At 43.1% G+C, this 18862-nt stretch overlaps 1 protein-coding gene across 2 annotated transcripts in view; it reads left to right on the plus strand.

Annotated features, from left to right (window-relative positions):
- The first annotated feature begins 1009 nt into the window (after positions 1 to 1009).
- Positions 1010 to 18862, plus strand: part of LOC143296269 (uncharacterized) — a 44031-nt gene continuing 26178 nt past the window's right edge. For both annotated transcript variants that reach the window (XM_076608105.1, XM_076608107.1), the window contains exon 1: positions 1010 to 1290. The gene's annotated coding sequence lies outside the window, so the exon portion shown is untranslated. The remainder of the gene's footprint in view (positions 1291 to 18862) is intronic.

Below are 18862 nucleotides of genomic sequence, written 5' to 3' on the forward strand. Positions count from 1 at the left end.
ATATACCCATGGGAATCGGCTAGACCTGGGGAAACAAAGAGCCGGATAACGTAAATTAGGAGGAACACATATCAAGATGAATACAGATCTGGGGGAACACAGACCTGGGGGAACACAGACCTGGGGGAAATTAGACCTGGGGAACACAGACCTGGGGAAACAAAGAGCCGGATAACGTAAATTAGGAGGAACACATATCAAGATGAATACAGATCTGGGGGAACACAGACCTGGGGGAACACAGATCTGGGGGAACACAGACCTGGGGGAACACAGACCTGGGGGAACACAGACCTGGGGGAACACAGACCTGGGGGGAATTAGACCTGGGGAACACAGACCTGGGGAACACAGACCTGGGGGAACACAGACCTGGGGGAACACAGACCTGGGGAACACAGACCTGGGGGAACACAGACCTGGGGAACACAGACCTGGGGGGAATTAGACCTGAGTGAAAGAAAATTCAGTGGAACATAGACCAAAGGGAACATAGAGTTGACCCCACTAAGCTCTTGTACATAAACATGCAATATCTTTGTTATTGTCTTTCATTTTTCTTTTATCGTGTTATTTTTTCATATCTTTCTTTCTTTCGTAAACTCATTAATTTTTTCCCCTATCATTTCGTTTTTAACTAATCTTTTCCGGTCATTTTCCTTCTCGTGTTTGAATTCCCTTATTCCTGTTCTCTCTCTGTCCTTACTTCCTTCCCCAGTTTCTTATTTCATTGCTATCTTTTTTTTTCTTTTCATTCCTACTTCTTCGTTACTTTCTTTCTCATTCTTTCTTCACTTCCTTTCGTCTTGAGCATCATCACACAGCAAAACAAACGGCGACACTTTGGCCTTTACTAAGTAACCGCTGATTTGTCTTCGATAAGCTGACTTGTCGCCGACCGCCGATAAGTCAGCGGTCAACTGACCTGCGCCAAATTGTCGCCGGCGACAATTCATTGGAGGCGACAACTCAGCGGGTGCCCTTTGCCGGAGTCAGCGTCTGTTGTGCACTCCAGCTGGCAGTGTGGCCTCGCACGACACAAACACACAAACACACACACACACAACCACCGTGCCTGTCTCACATTTGGACCATATGACGGCGTCTGCTGAACTAATTGTTTTTCACGCATGTGCCCGCTGTTTCATTTGAGCTGGATCTGGTGACAGGCAGGGAGTCTGGTGTGTGGGTCACACGGCGTGTACAACGGGAAACCAACAAGGAAGGCATTGTTTTCTCTCAGTGTTGGGTCCTGTGTGTTTCTGACGGAGTACTACTGACACATTAACGGTGAGCACGATTTTCATTTCATATTTAAACGTGAATGCTAAACCGAGAACAGTTGTCTCCTGATAAGTCTTAACGTTCAGTTTTGAATAGTAAGACAATAGATTGGTTATTCAAAGAAAAAATGTATTAGGATGTGATGAATTTCACTAATTTGTGCATGTGTTGTATACCATATTAGTACATGAAACCTCAGCATGCATGCTCAGTTAGTAAATCTGATGCGCATAGTCAATTGTAAACTTCGTTGCATCAACTGTATCCGTCAGTACCTTTCTTTTGAAACTACTAAAACTCTTATTTCTGTATTTGTGGTGTCATGAATTGACTACTGTAATTCTCTTCTCATAGGCTGTCCACATAATATTTTTCAGCGAAATCAAAAACTTCAAAACAATGCTGCCCGTCTGACTCTCAGAGTCCCACGTATTGATTACATGTCTCCTCACCTCCGCACTCTACACTGGCTCCCCATTGAAGCGAGAATTTTAAGTACAAAGTTGCGTGTCTCTGCTATTCTGCTTTCCAGTCTGCAGGACCTACATATCTTTCTGACCTCATCAGTGTTTACACTCCCACAAGAAATCTCCGCTCTTCCTCTGACTGTTATCTTTTAAAACTTCCATATGTGAACAAAAGCGTTCTTTCTTCTTTGCTGCTCCTCACATTTTGAGAAAGAGTGGTCATGAATGTTTTATGTAACTTGTAATAATTTTCTTTCATGTAAAGCGCCCTGAGCTCTTAGAGAGAAAGGGCGCTATATAAATGTACATTATTATTATTATTATTATTATTATGCATTTATACATTATCGGGTTGTTTGTTTTATTCATTTATTCACACGTACTTATTAATTAGATATGCATTTATTTATCGAAATATTTATGCATTCTCCGTTATGAAGCCACAGTGGTTGACCAGCCCTTCCCTGGTTCATTGCATTGTGAGGGGAACTGGTCTGATGCTGAACACAGTGCTCGTGCCATGCACCATTCACATCCAGCTCTATCTCAAGGACACTTTGTCATGAATGGACGTAGATAACGAGTTACATTTACCAAATACAAAGTGCATGTATCTCACCCCACCCCACCCCATTGTGATCTTTATTCGCAGAGAAGTGCGTGGCGGAGGGGGTTGAGGAGACGGAGAGTCAAGAAGAGGTCAAAATGTGTTCCCCATGAGTCAAGAAGAGGTTAAAACGTATTCCCCATGAGTCAAGAAGGGGTTAAAACGTGTCCCCATTAGTCAGGAAACGTTAAAACGTGTCCCCATGAGTCAGGAAGACGTTAAAACGTGTTCCCCATGAGTCAAGAAGAGGTTAAAAAGTGTCCCCATGAGTCAAGAAGAGGTTAAAACGTGTCCCCATGAGTCAGGAAGACGTTAAAACGTGTCCCCATGAGTCAAGAAGAGGTTAAAACGTGTCCCCATGAGTCAGGAAGACGTTAAAACGTGTCCCCATGAGTCAAGAAGACGTTAAAACGTGTTCCCCTTGAGTCAGGAAGACGTTAAAACGTGTCCCCATGAGTCAGGAAGACGTTAAAACGTGTTCCCCTTGAGTCAGGAAGAGGTTAAAACGTGTCCGAAAATCACTTCGTCAGGAGTCAGGAGATTTTCTTGCGATTTTTTGTACAAGTTTCTTGTTATGTTTGGCTTCAGGTTTTCCTCTGGAGGAAGAGTACATTTTCATTTTAGATGAACAGCATATTTTACAATCAAATCCTAAAGCAAGTGTCTGGAGTGTATAAATATGGAGAGCAACGTTTTGAGATTGGCAGAGCAAACCAGGCTGGGAATCAAACTTGACAGGAAATGATGATACACATTAAGAAAAACAACAACATTCGTTCACACTCACTCACACACGCACGCACACACACACACACACACACACACACACACACACACACACACACACACACACACTGGCACGCGCACGTACACACACATGCAGACACGAACTCTCTCTCCAGCTGCTATCTAGTCAGCTGTCACTATGTATCTAGCTATCTAGTCAGCTGTCACTATGTATCTAGCTATCTAGTCAGCTGTCACTATGTATCTAGCTAGCTAGTCAGCTGTCACTATGTATCTAGCTATCTAGTCAGCTGTCACTATGTATCTAGCTAGCTAGTCAGCTGTCACTATGTATCTAGCTAGCTAGTCAGCTGTCACTATGCATCTAGCTAGTCAGCCGTCACTATGTATCTAGCTAGCTAGTCAGTTGTCACTATGTATCTAGCTAGTCAGCTGTCACTATGTATCTAGCTAGCTAGTCAGTTGTCACTATGTATCTAGCTAGCTAGTCAGTTGTCACTATGTATCTAGCTAGCTAGTCAGCCGTCACTATGTATCTAGCTAGCTAGTCAGCTGTCACTATGTATCTAGCTATCTAGTCAGTTGTCACTATGTATCTAGCTGTATATATCTGTGCACTGTTTGAGTGGTTTGTCCTGTTTCTATAATGAACGTGGTTAGTAACGCAATGCCAATGCAGTGGCATTCAGTGACGGGAGGGGGGGCGGGGGGGGGGGGGGGGGGGACTGGAGAGGGGAGGGGGGGAGTGCAGAGGGAAATGGGGGGAGGGGGGTGGCTGGAGTCAGTGCAGAGTGGATAGGGGGTGGGGGTGGGGGGTTATCGCGAGATGGGGGTGATTTTGGGGGGAGGGGAGGTGGTAGAAGCAGCAGCATTGAAAGAAGCACACAATGTAACACACACACACGCACTTTGACTCGAGGCACACACCGATAGAATTACAGGGGGCATGAGAGAGTTCGGAGAGAGAGAAAGAGAGAGAGAGAGAGAGAGAGTGTGTGTGTGTGTGTGTGTGTGTGTGCGCCTGCGTGCGTGCGTGCGTGCGCGCGCGTGTGTGTGTGTGCGTGTGTGTGCGCGCGTGCGTGTGTGTGTGCGTGTGTGTGTGTGTGTGTGTGTGTGCGTGCTTGCGTGCGTGCGTGCGTGCGTGCGTGCGTGTGTGTGTGTGTGTGTGTGTGTGCGCGCGTGCTTGCGTGCATGCGTGCGTGCGTGTGTGTGTGTGTGTGCACACGCGCGCGTCAGTGTATGTGAATGTGCGTGCGTGTGTGCTTCTTGTGCCAAGTTATACACAATGCGAAAGACAGGACGACTGGAGGGTGAGGGAAAAAGGGGGGGGGGGGAGATAAAGAGAAATAGAGACATGGTGACGGAGAGAGAGAGAGAGACAAAGAGACAGACAGGGAGAAAGAGGGAGACGGACAGATTTGCGAGCGGTACAAAGCAGGAAGATATACCAGGTGCCACAGACGAAGAGGAACGAATAACCCACACAGCGTCATGTACACTGTGCTTTTCTTTTCACTAATGGCCCTGAAACCCTACACCACCATCACACACACACGGCCCTCAAACCCTACACCACCCTTCCCACCATCACACACACAGGGCCCTCAAACCCTACACCACCCTTCCCACCATCACACACACACGGCCCTCAAACCCTACACCACCCTTCCCACCATCACACACACACGGCCCTCAAACCCTACACCACCCTTCCCACCATCACACACACACGGCCCTCAAACCCTACACCACCCTTCCCACCATTACACACACACGGCCCTCAAACCCTACACCACCCTTCCCACCATTACACACACACGGCCCTCAAACCCTACACCACCCTTCCCACCATCACACACACACGGCCCTCAAACCCTACACCACCCTTCCCACCATTACACACACACGGCCCTCAAACCCTACACCACCCTTCCCACCATTACACACAGGGCCCTCAAACTCTACACCACCCTTCCCACCATTACACACACACGGCCCTCAAACCCTACACCACCCTTCCCACCATTACACACACACGGCCCTCAAACCCTACACCACCCTTCCCACCATTACACACACACGGCCCTCAAACCCTACACCACCCTTCCCACCATTACACACACGGCCCTCAAACCCTACACCACCCTTCCCACCATTACACACACACGGCCCTCAAACCCTACACCACCCTTCCCACCATTACACACACACGGCCCTCAAACCCTACACCACCCTTCCCACCATTACACACAGGGCCCTCAAACCCTACACCACCCTTCCCACCATCACACACACACGGCCCTCAAACTCTACACCACCCTTCCCACCATTACACACAGGGCCCTCAAACTCTACACCACCCTTCCCACCATTACACACACACGGCCCTCAAACTCTACACCACCCTTCCCACCATCACACACACACGGCCCTCAAACCCTACACCACCCTTCCCACCATTACACACACACGGCCCTCAAACCCTACACCACCCTTCCCACCATTACACACACACGGCCCTCAAACCCTACACCACCCTTCCCACCATCACACACACACGGCCCTCAAACCCTACACCACCCTTCCCACTATTACACACACACGGCCCTCAAACCCTACACCACCCTTCCCACCATCACACACACACGGCCCTCAAACCCTACACCACCCTTCCCACCATTACACACACAGGGCCCTCAAACCCTACACCACCCTTCCCACCAGTACACACACAGGGCCCTCAAACCCTACACCACCCTTCCCACCATCACACACACACGGCCCTCAAACCCTACACCACCCTTCCCACCATCACACACACACGGCCCTCAAACCCTACACCACCCTTCCCACCATTACACACACACGGCCCTCAAACCCTACACCACCCTTCCCACCATCACACACACACGGCCCTCAAACCCTACACCACCCTTCCCACCATTACACACTCGCTCACACACACACACGCATGCATGCTCACACACACACACACGAACATACACATGCACACACGCACACACGTACGTACGCACACACACACACACACGAATATACACGTACGTACGCACACACACACACACACGTACGTACGCTCACACACACACGCATTGTCATTCGTCAATAATGATGGCAGAGTAAAATCTTTCTGTTCTTTTTTTGTTTTTTTTTTGGTTTGGCTACTAAGCTGATTTGAAACTAACTTCATGCGAACTGCATAAACGTACGCTAATAATGTTTATATATGATGCTATATTGCTCATTTGTTCGGAGTTACATAAGAACATACAGAAAATGTATGGTTTCATGGGAAAACATTACCATAATGATTTTCATAAGAGGCAAATCATTTCTCTAATCTGCAGATGGAAAATGAATTGTTTTTGGACAAAATATGTCAGTAATGTTTCTTGCATCTATGGTGCTCACATAACAGACGATCATATACCAACTTGCGTTATGTAAGTCTCAAATCCCTGAACTGAAATCATCTTCAGTGTTGACGATCTTCAGCAGTCCACTGCTAATGTATGACTTTTTCAACTCCTTGCTAAATAGTCCAGTTGGTTCGCTGTTATAGTTGTTAGTTTTTCATTAGAAATATGTTATATTGTTATGATTTTTTGTTTATTTTTTTAAACAAAACTTAAATCAATAGTTCTCTCTCACACACACACACACTTTCACTTACTCGTATGCGTACACAGTAATCCCCCCCCCCCTCCCTCTCCTCCCACTCGATTTTTTTCCTTCCCTCGTCAAATATCACTTACAGTGAAGTTTCAGTTTCAGTAGCTCAAGGAGGCGTCACAGCGTTCGGACAAATCCATATACGCTACACCACATCTGCCAAGCAGATGCCTGACCAGCAGCGTAACCCAACGCGCTTAGTCAGGCCTTGAGGAAAAAAGAAAAGAAAAAAAAGGTGAATAAATAATAGATAAGCTTACACAAATAAATAAATAAATAAATAATAACTATAATGTAAAAAAGAAAAAGAAAAAGAAAAAGAAAGTACAGTGAAAAGACGTTTAACAAAAGAACGAACGAACCTCTCTCCAAGTCGTTTTGCAATTCCGTGACGTGACATGGGCATAATTTTTTTTTTAATTTATAGCCTCATGCATTAAATCGACACTGCTCTCTTTCTCTCCCTTTCTGAGAACCTTCCTCACCCTTTATCACCCATTCTGCTGTGTAGTGCGGTGTGTGTTGTGTGTGTTTGTTTCTTTCATTTTGTGCATGTTTTTCCCTATGCATTTTACTGACACCATGCTAGTGCCTGTATGCCATGTGTGTGTGTGTGTGTGTGTGTGTGTGTGTGTGTGTGTGTGTGTGTGTGTGTGTTTCTTTCATTTTGTTCATTTTTTTTCCTGTGCATTTTCTGACACCATGCTAGTAGTGCCTGTATGCCATGTGTGCGTGCGTGTGTGTGTGTGTGTGTGTGTGTGTGTGTGTGTGTGTGTGTGTGGGTGCGTGCGTGTGTGTGTTGTTTTGTTTTGATTTGTGTATATTTTCTCCTCTGTTATGTATCTCTACTAACACCATGCTTTCATTTTATTAAATATTGTGTAGTGTAGACCCTATTCAGGGCGGGGACTGATGTAAAAAAGCACACCAGTGCTTATCTATTATCCTGGAAATAAAGAATTTGTCTTGTCTTGTCCCTCTCTCTACCCCCTTCTCTCTCCCTCTCCCCCCCTCTCTCCCCCCCCCCCATTCTCTCTCCCTCTGTCTACCCCCCTCTCTCTACCCCTCTGTCTACACCCGCCCCCCTGTCTCTCCCTCTCCCCCCCCCCCTTCTCTCTCTTGTTCAATTGCTTTGGAACCAATGTATCACAATGGAGCTGCAATGTCCCTTGTTTATGTTCTGTCTTTCGAAGCAAAACTGAAAACCTGTCTCTTCTCATGAAGTCGTCCTAAGTAGAGCGCGTTGGGGGTGGGGGTGGGGGGGGGGGGGGGGGGGCATGACCGCCCATGAATAAAACATCGTTATCGTTATCGTGGCGAAGAATGGTCCTCAAGGCCTCCCTCCAGCGAACTAATCTGACCACTGTTACCGCGCTGAACTACGGCCGTGTTGTTGCCACCCCTTCCCCCCTGTGGATGTTCTGCCCAGTGAAATAACTGGGGCTTTGTTATTTTCCTCTGTGTGTGTGTAGGGGGGTGGGGTGGATGGGGGGACGTCTGTGTTTGTGAATGCGTGCGCACGTGTGTGTGTGTGTGTGTTCGTTCTTTAGTTTAGCGTCTTTTCACTATCAGTGATATTAGACGATTAAAAAACAAACAAACCCAACTTGTCCAATCATTCAATCAATCAGTGTTTACACATTATTGATTGCAGTAATCATGATGATTTATGATGACATTAATAATAAATAGACCAGTTGTAACATAGCAACAGCATCAATTATGTCAAGTATTACAGTAATGGTATCAAGGATGAGGCGAAAGTGAGTGGCAGCATTGTGATATCATAATAAGCAATGAGTAGACCACTTCTACATTATTGGAAAAGAAAGCTTGTTGTTAATCACATTGTAAAGACAACAACAACAATAACAAGGCCTTCAAGACTCACTTGTGATACACTTTAAAAAAAAATCTAATCGTTAAAATGTGTTCTGTATTTGTTATAATAAAGCTTCGGGTTAAAAGAAAAAGAAAAAAGAAAAAGTCCTAACGGCAGATTCGAACCCCGCACGTTCGGGTGAGAAGAAACTGTCTTACCCATTACACTATCGGGGCTCCTTAGTTGAAGTGCAAAAATATAAAATTTAAACATGCCTTTTTAAAAGGGCGATAAATTGATTGCGGTATTCGCAGTGAGAACGCTGTTTAAATCATATTATTCTGGTGTATCTTGAGCATTCACAAAATCTTTATGGGCAATTAAAAATTCTTTTTAAGTCCGCGGTAAAGGAGACGTGGCTATCGCCGCAATCACACTGCAACATTTAGCCGTTTTCTCTGGATCTAGATAGATGTACAAGTTCAGTTACACCGGAGATTAGAAAAGATCTTTTCTAATCTCCGGTTACACCCAGTTGACACGGTCGATTCAATTTCTCTTTTATGTTCATTCTAGTTTTATAGTTTTAAAGTTGATATGAAACTGGAGTATTTTGTTAAACTAAGAACATGTAGAGCCAAGTACAAGTACTTCTGAACGTCGTATGAAGTGAAAAGGACTTCATTTTGAGAAAAGTCAAGACTGGAAATTTTTACATTTCATCAATTCAAGGGTATTAACTCGCATGGTTTATTATTTATTTTATTAACTGAGAATTCCCACTGATTCTGTGGATATTTTTATGGCAATTTGGGGCATAATCCAGTAAGTGATGAGGCGTTCACAAATCTTTCTCTGAATAAATATTTAACGGTCTCATTCTCCAACTTTCCATCACATGTTATCGTGTATTGTCAATTGAATATTGAATATAGGATTGAACGGGCAGGTCAACAACTTGAAACAAAATGGCGTCGTTCGCGTTCGTTCGCGAAGAATATGAGCACGCGCTTTGAATATGTATAACTATGTGTACGCAATTGATTTTTGCCCATGACCTTCAGGGCTCAGCCAATAGATCTATAAAGTCCACTCGTCGTATTGATTTTAGTATTTTCCGAAAAAGACCACTTGGGTGAATGAACATAGTGAAAGCCCTGTACATTGAGAGTAAAACACACAAATTTTTATGTATTGAGTATAATTTCAAAATGTAATGTTTAAGATGAGAAAGACCAGTTTAATGCAAATTAAGCCCCCTAGCATTAATTACAGATTAATTTCCCCCCCCCCCCTTTTTTTTTTACTATCTGCACCAAAGACATGCAAAATAAATATGACTTCCATGCTTAGCAAAAGAAGTGACTGTTTGAACAAAAAGTGATAAAAATGACTGCTCTTGTTGTTGTGTCAGAATATCAGATCAAAGTGCCAAGTTTAGAGAATTAAAAAAAATATAAATATAACAGTAAATTCAGTTTGCATATAATTTGGCTTCTTTTTTAAAAATTTTTTTGTGCCCAAAAATTAAAAAAAAAAAAAAAAAAAAGACCTGCTGGTACAAAGTAAGGACTGTTATACAGAATGATGACTATGGAACATGCAAAATTATGATCAGGTAACAGTTTCCATAATTGGAAGGTAACTGTTCCACTTTGTACGGAAAGCATGAAGGTTCATTAGTATATACGATGCATGTTCTTCGATTTTGTATCTGTATCTGGGCTGTGTTTTAAATGCATTGAGTTGTGGTGGTTGTTTATTGAATTTGCATTTGTTCAGAAAGGTTTTGGCAAGTAAAATAATGAAATCTAAAATGTCATCTGTAGCAAATGTGTGTGAGTTTCCAAATAAAAATAATTCTTCACATAACTGGGCATTGTATACATTATTGCATTTGTTTTTAATATCAGTTTGGAAAGCAGTCCAAAATCTCTGCGCAATCTCACATCTCCAAAAAAGGTGTTCAATGGTTTCTGGATGTGATCCACAGAAGCTGCATTTATCATTATGGGGGATATTCATCTGTTTCAGAGACCTATTTGTTGCAATAATCCTATAAACTATTCTTATTTGAAACCATTTTAAGTTCACATCGCTTATTTTGTGTATTTTGTGAAATGTCTGTTTCCAGTTCATGTTCAGTTGCAACAAATCGTTCCATATGTTACACCATTTAGGGGTCGTATTGTTTTTAACTAAAGTGTCGTAATAAACTTTTGTTCCTTTTTTCACTGAATATATCATTTGTAATGATATTTCTCGTCTGCAAAGCAATGTCATTATCAATTTCAATGTTCAGGTTTAAAAAAAAAAAAATTTCTAACTGACCTTATGCAACCATTTAAAGTAAGGAAATTTGTTATATTTCCATGCTTTTGACTAAAATCTTCATAGGAAAGGAAACTACTGCCCCCATGCACTAGATGAGAAATATTCCAGACCCCTTTTCCATCCAATTTCTGTATGATAAAATCTTACTTCCAATTTTAATATTTTGGTTCAGAAAGATTGGTTCTGCTAAAACTTCTTTGCTGTTTGATAGTGTGACATTTGACAAAATTCTTTGTAGGCTTAGAAAACATGAATCCAGAACTTATTCTTGTCATCAGGTATTGGTAGACAGGGTCCATATCTATCAATATCTTCAATAATTGGATTGATTGTTTTATTGTTGATGTCCATTTATGGTTTGGAAACTTTAATTTACGTATCCATGTAATGGCAAGGAGAAGTAAAGGACGACGCGGTAGCAGCGGGCCACACCAAAGATAAACAATAGCAAACATAGCAGTACACACAACTAGAGAACCACACACAAGCGCGCGCACAAATCTTGTGTGCGGAAATCATGTATTAATACATGTATGTTTAGAAAGAAAATGATGTATGAAATGAATAATCGGGTGAGCGAATCGCTCGTCTCTAAACGTATTCCAATCCTAATATATATGTGTATACACACACACACACACACACACACACACACATATATATATATATATATATATATATGGTGTGTGTCCATCGAGATCGATGATGACCATCGTTGTCATCCAGCTGGGGGATGGGGGAAGGGTGGTGGTGGGGTGGGGGGGAGGATGCAAATGAATCTATCTGTGAATGCGCAGTTATATATATATATACATATATATACATACACACACATACGTACACATACACACACATATATATAAATAAAACAAAACAAAAAATTAAAAAGCACTCACACACAACCTCCTCCCACCTTCCCCTCGCCACCAGTGCACATCCTGGGTTATTATGGTAATGAAGGGGAACAAAAGGAACATAATGTGTACAGTCAGATGCCAACTGTGTGCGAGTCTGTGTGTGTATGGTTTAATTTGCTTTTGCGTTAATAATACTTGGTGGTTGTTTGTACAGACGTGCGCGTACGCACGGCCACGCCCAGTTTGCTTGTGAAAAGATCGCTGAGCTTCTGAGTGCAGGCGTTTGTTGTTTCGGGCTACCCAGCTTTGGATTCTGGTATGTTGTACACTCGCAGGTTTCATCCGCGACCATACTGCTCTGAGTCATTGTTTCCCTTTCGAAGAGCTGCAGTCTGCTTGCTTTGTTTATTAAGCATTTCAAAAAGATCGCCGTTGGTTTTTTGTACTACCTCTACTTCTCAATGCAGTTTGTCTCTTTCTTTCTCAACAACGTTGAGTCGTTCTTCCAACGCTTCTATTTTGTTCATAAATTTAGAAGTGACATCGTCAATTTTTGTTTGAATGTCTGTTTTCATTTTGGAAATATCATCTTTAGACGCCAGACTGTTCTGCAGACTGTCAAACCGCTCACTGATCTCTCTCATGAACACCAGGAATCTCGACTCCATGTCTCTCTCCTCCTGACGCTCTTCTTCCAGACTAATCTTTTTGCTGATGTGTTTAAGTGTGTCTGGACTGTCACCCTCACTGCTAGAAGTGGATCCTGGCTGCTTACGTTTAAACTGAGCGAGAATGTTTTTGTTACCTGTAGACATCGCACTCGTGTTTTTGTTTGTTTGTTTTTTCTTCCGCCCCTCTTTCCCTCCGTTTTTTTTTAAACTTCGAAACAACACACCATGCAAATTGCAACACAAATTTCAATCTTCTGATAGTTTAGTCAATAAAGTTTGTGCAAACAATGTACTCACTTCATTCCAAAATAGAAGAGAAACACAAACAAGCAGGCACAGCACCAATTTTCGTCAATTAGCCAGAGTCGTTGCTTGGGGAATTCCTATTAAAGTAATCCTAATTTAAATCCAACACACAAGTACTAATGAGATCAATTTATAACTGTAACATGCCTCCATTCTGATTTTTTGATTATGAGTTATGAACAAAAGTGTTGCATCGCCACACATCATTACATGACTTAATAATGTTCTCTTTCTGCTGTAAAATATGTATTGAATTCCTTCTGGTCTCATGTCAAATCCACGAGAACTGGCATCTCTGATCTCAAAAAGGAAAACGGATCCACAGCCAAAACAGATAGCGAGAAGGCCCAGACACTGGCAGTTTCTTTCAGAACGTATTCACGTGTGAACCAGAGGGGGATCTGCCACCCCCACTTTGACCTAGAAGATACCTTGATGGACATCACAGTCACGAAGGAAGAAGTAGGTCGTCTTCTCATAGGTCCAAAGACAAACAAGGCAGCTGGCCCAGATGGCATAGCCCCTCTCCTCCTTGCTGAAACAGCAGACCAACTGGCAGCACCCATCTGCACCATCTTCCAGAAGTCCTTGGAGAAAGGCCGAGTACCAGAAGACTGGAAAAGAGCGCACGTCACCCCCATTTTCAAGAAGGGTAGCAGGCAAGCACCAAACAATTACAGGCCAGTCAGCCTCACGCGCATACTATGCAAGGTGATGGAAACCCTGATACGAGGACAAGTGATGAAACACCTGCTACGGAACAACCTCATATGCCAGCAACAGCATGGTTTTACACCAGGCCGATCATGTACTACCCAACTACTGGACACCCTTGACTGCTGGACAGAGATTCTTGACGAGGGCGGATCGATTGACGCAATATACATGGACTTCCGGAAGGCCTTCGACTCGGTACCACACCGCAGGTTCATGCTCAAACTGCAAGCTCATGGAATAGCTGGAAGGACACATCAATGGATCAAAGACTTTCTGAGCAACCGCATCCAACAAGTCGATGTCAACGGCGAAATCTCCGCAGAAGCAGCAGTTACGAGTGGAATCCCACAAGGCAGCGTACTGGGTCCATTGTTATTTGTCATATACATCAACTATCTGCTACAACACATAACAAACCAGGTGCGCATCTTCGCCGACGACACCAAACTATTCGCCCAAAGTGACCGAGAGGAAGCAAGACACTCGCTACAAGACCTGGACAGCATTCATCGATGGTCCATGGACTGGCTGCTAAAATTCCATCCCGAAAAGTGCTGTGTAATGCACCTGGGCCACAACAATGAAGATCACATGTACACCATGAATTAAACTCGCACAGATGGAGGGGAAGACAGGAAACAACTAGAACACACAGAAGCAGAAAAAGATCTTGGAGTGGTGATTGACAGGAAACTATCCTTCAGGAACCATGTTGAACAAGCCACGGCTAAAGCAAATCGAACACTGGGAGTCATAAGACGAACTTTCGACTACCTCTCCAGCCGTACATTTGTCCAACTGTACAAAATACTGGTCAGACCCATGCTGGAATACGGGCACTCCGTTTGGCACCCATCCCAAAAGACACTCCAAAAGGACATTGAAGACGTACAACGAAGGGCCACAAAGCTGATAGGGAGGCTCAAAGACAAACCCTACTCTGAACGTCCGAGAACGCTGAAACTGCCCAGCCTAGAATATCGCAGATAAAGGGGTGACATGATCGACACCTTCAAGTACCTCACTGGGCTCTACACCACCTCTAGGCCGCAACTTGAACTGCACAGCGGGCGAGAAACCAGAGGGAACAGTCTACAACTGGCAAAACGCCGCTCCAGACTACAACTACGAAGCTCCTACTTCTCCCAGAGGATAGTCTCTTTGTGGAACAGCCTGCCCGAGACAGTCTCTGAGGCAAACAACCTTAACACATTTCAGAGTAGTACGACCTGTACGACCCGGAGTGCAGTCATTGAGCAACATATAACCAGTGGAAATATAGACATTTACCAAATAGCCACACATGCGGCACAGTACCAGTTCTATCGAAGGAAAGTGAACAGGTCTAAACGGCCTTCAACACTAAAGTTCAAGTTCAAGAACAACGTTTGAGATTGGTAGAGCAAACCAGGCTGGGAAACAAACTGACAGGAAATGATGTAATGACGGCCCGGACTACAAGGCAGCGAGCCCACACAACAGCGGGCCCAACACACAAGTTGCTGCTCAGCTTTGAGGCGGACGGCTGGTGGTATGAAGAGAACACATAACACATTCATTCCACAACACATCTTTGATCAAGCAGAAAGCATTATCAGTCACAAATATATACATACATACATACATACTGTTTCTGGGTCTTTGTGAGAGGGATTATCGAGCCGGGGAAGTATCGACGCGGGGGAGATCGATACTCCTCCATGTCGATACTCCCCCATGTCGATACTGGGACCGTGTCGATACTTCCCCGTGTCAATACTCCCCCGCGTCTCTCTGTCAGTTTCTCACTCTGTCTCTCTCATTCTCTCTCTCCCTGTGTCTCTGTCTCTCTTCCCTCTGTCAGTCTCTCTCTCTCTCTCTCTCTCTGTCAGGTTCTCTCTCACTCTGTCTGACTGTCTGTCTCTCTGTCAGTTTCTCTCACTCTGTCTCTCACACTCTCTCTCTCTCTCTGTGTAATAATAATAATGGTAATTATATAGTGCTGAATCTTGTGCATAGACAATTCTAAGCGCTTTCGCACCAGTCATTCTCACGCACGCATGACTCTAAAACTGGAGAAACTGAAGACAAGGAAGAGGCAGGGAAGGGAGGCTATTTTGAAGAGAGAGAGAGAGAGAGAGAGAGAGAGTGTGTGTGTGTGTATGTGTCTGTGAGTTTCTCTCTCTGTCTGTCTGTCTATCTGTCTCTCTCTCATATGTGTGCCATTACATTAAAAAATATAACTAACGACAACAACTTTAAGCAAAATCTAAAAATGTACCCATTTACAAAAATCGACGTCACCTGAAATCCAACATTGCTTTCGACAATTTGTGGGTTCCCTCTCACTCTCTCTTGAGTGGGTGCATTTATGTGTGTGCATGTGCGCGCGCGCGTGCGTGCGTGCGTGCGTGCGTGTGTGTGTGTGTGTGTGTGTGTGTGAACTGGTGGGGTAGTGTTTGATTGCGACGGAAGGACTGTTTTTTTTCTGTTTTTGACTCACTTGTGTAAACAAAGTGAGTCTATGTTTTAACCCGGTGTTCGGTTGGCTGTGTGTGTGTGTGTGTGTGTGTGTGTGTGTGTGTGTGTGTGTGTGTCCGTGGTAAACTTTAACATTGACATTTTCTCTGCAAATACTTTGTCAGTTCACACCAAATTAGGCATAAAAATAGGAAAAGTTCAGTTCTTTCCAGTCATCTTGTTTAAAACAATATTGCACCTCTGGGATGGGCACAAAAAAAAAAGGAAAAAAAGAAAAAAGAAAAAAAGAAAAAAAAAGAAGCATAATCATATGCAAACTGCATTTACTGTTATATTTATATTTTTTGTATTCTCTGAACTTGGCACTTTGATCTGATATTCGACACAACAACAAGAGCAGTCATTATTATCATTTTTTGTTCAAACAGGAACTTCTTTTGCTAAGCATGGAAGTTTTATTTATTTTGCAAACATTTTGGTGCTGATAGTAAAAAAGGGAAATTACTCTGTAATTAATGCTAGGGGACTTAATTTGCTTTAAACTGATCTTTCTCATCTTAAACATTACATTTTGAAATTATACTCAATACATAAAGAGCTTGGATTAAAAAAAAAGTGTATCACAAGTGTCTTGAAGGCCTTGCCTCTCTTGTTCTGACTGTTGTGTACGCCCCAGTCTTTGACCAGGCATCTGCTGCACGTGCAGGAAAGACGATCGCAGGTGTTGTTCGCGACCTTCAACTCATCTCCGCCGACGCCCCGTGTTTTATTGTTGGAGATTTTAATCACTGTGATTTAAAGAAAGCCTTTCCTTCTTTTAAACTGTATATCACCTGCAGGACCCGACTGGACAAGACAATCGATCTATGTTATGGGAACATTCCTAACGCCTACAAATCTGTTCCCCTAGCACCAGTGGGTGTATCTGATAATGATGTCGTTCATTTAATCCCAGCCTACAGACCAAAGATACAGACAGAGCCGATTGTGAAAAAGAGTGTGAAAGTTTGGACGTCAGAGAGTGTGGATGAACTGAGAGGATGTTTTGATTGTACTGACTGGAGTGTGTTGACTGACCCATGTGAGAATGTTCATGAAGCAGCTGATGTTGTTACATCTTATATCAGTTTCTGTGAAGACATGATCATTCCGACAAAAATAATTAAACTTTTCCCCAACAACAAACCATGGATCTCAAAGTCTCTCAAAACCATTTTAAACGAGAAAAAGGTAGCATTTCATTCAGGGAACAAGAAGGATAGGAAACTGATACAAAAGAAGCTTAGAGGGGAATTACAAAGGGGACAGAGTGAATTCAAATCAAAAGTAGAGCAACAGTTTCAGACAGGAAAAATGGCAGATGCATGGGATGGGTTAAAAATGATCACTGGAGAAACGAAAAGGAAAACAGTAGCTTGTGAAATGAAAAGGGATGAACAGCTTGATTTTTCAGACAAACTGAATGATTTCAGCTGTCGCTTTGAAAGGAATGATCTGGGAAGGGAACTGGATAGTGTTATCTCACAGTTGCAGGAAAAAATCAAAGATAGGAACACAGGTGAGGACTTTGAGATCGATGCAAAAGTTGTTGAATCTTTATTTTTAAAACTGAATGTCACGAAGGCAACTGGCTCCGACAATATCTGGGGAAGATTACTGAAAACATGTGCTTCCCAGTTGTGTGACGTGTTCTGTAAAATGTTCAACTGGTCTCTGAAGGACTGCTCTGTCCCCAGCATTTGGAAAAAAATGTACTATCTGTCCTACCCACAAGAAAAAGAACCCAGCCGCACTAAATGATTACCGTCCTGTTGCCCTGACTTCAACAGTGATGAAATGCTTTGAAAAAATTGTTCTCCATCTTCTTTCTTTCACTGAACAGCAGCTTGACTCTCTTCAGTTTGCTTATAAAGCACACAGAAGTACTGACGATGCTATCCTAACTCTCCTTCATAATGCTTTCCTTCATTTGAATAACACGGGATCTTTTGTTCGTATCCTTTTTGTTGACTTCTCTTCTGCTTTTACAACCTCATCTCCTTGCCCTCAGACTGCTAGGCTTGGATGTTGATCCGAAGCTTACTCTTTGGATAGTAAGTTTTCTTCTCAATAGAACTCAGTCCGTCCGCTTTCATTCTGCCCACTCTTCCCTAAACTCTACTTCTACTGGTGCACCCCAAGGTACAGTGCTGTCCCCTGTTCTATTTACGCTGTACACAAATGACTGCAGAGGCACGGAGGAAACTCCTGTCATAAAATATTCTGATGATTCAGCTATTGAAGATCTGTCCAACTCTGATGCTATTTATTTCAGTGAAATTAAAAAGTTCTGTTCTTGGTGTGAGGAAAACTATCTGGATCTCAACGTATTGAAAACAAAAGAAATGTTAATAGATTTTCGGAAAGACCCCAGCCTGTAGCTAACCTTGTTATTGATGGTCAAACAGTGGAGAGGGTCAATGAATATAGATATTTAGGGACCATCTTAGACAATAAGCTGACTTTTGACAGAAATGTTGATTCCATTCATAAGAAATGTCAATCTAGAATTTTTTGTTTACAGAAGTTTAGAAATGTTGGTATAAATTAAACTATTCTTCAAAGTTATTATCGATGTTGTATCGAGTCCGGGCTCACAGTTTTCATTTATGTGCTGGTATGGAAGTTTAGGAGTGAGGAGTAAGCGTGTTTCAACAATGTCATGAGTGTATGCAGTAAAATTGTGGGAGTGAAACAAGCTAGTATGCAAGAGCTGTATGAAAGTCGAGTGGTTAAAAAAAGCAGGCAGATAGCAACTGGCGACACCCATATTTTAGCAAAGTATTATGAGCTATTGCCATCAGGACGACGCTACAAAACTTTTAAGTTGAAATCCAGAGCTCTGAAGACTTTTATTCCAC

This window comes from Babylonia areolata, chromosome 21 (assembly GCF_041734735.1).
Source record: "Babylonia areolata isolate BAREFJ2019XMU chromosome 21, ASM4173473v1, whole genome shotgun sequence".
Taxonomy (NCBI): Eukaryota; Metazoa; Mollusca; class Gastropoda; order Neogastropoda; family Buccinidae; genus Babylonia; species Babylonia areolata.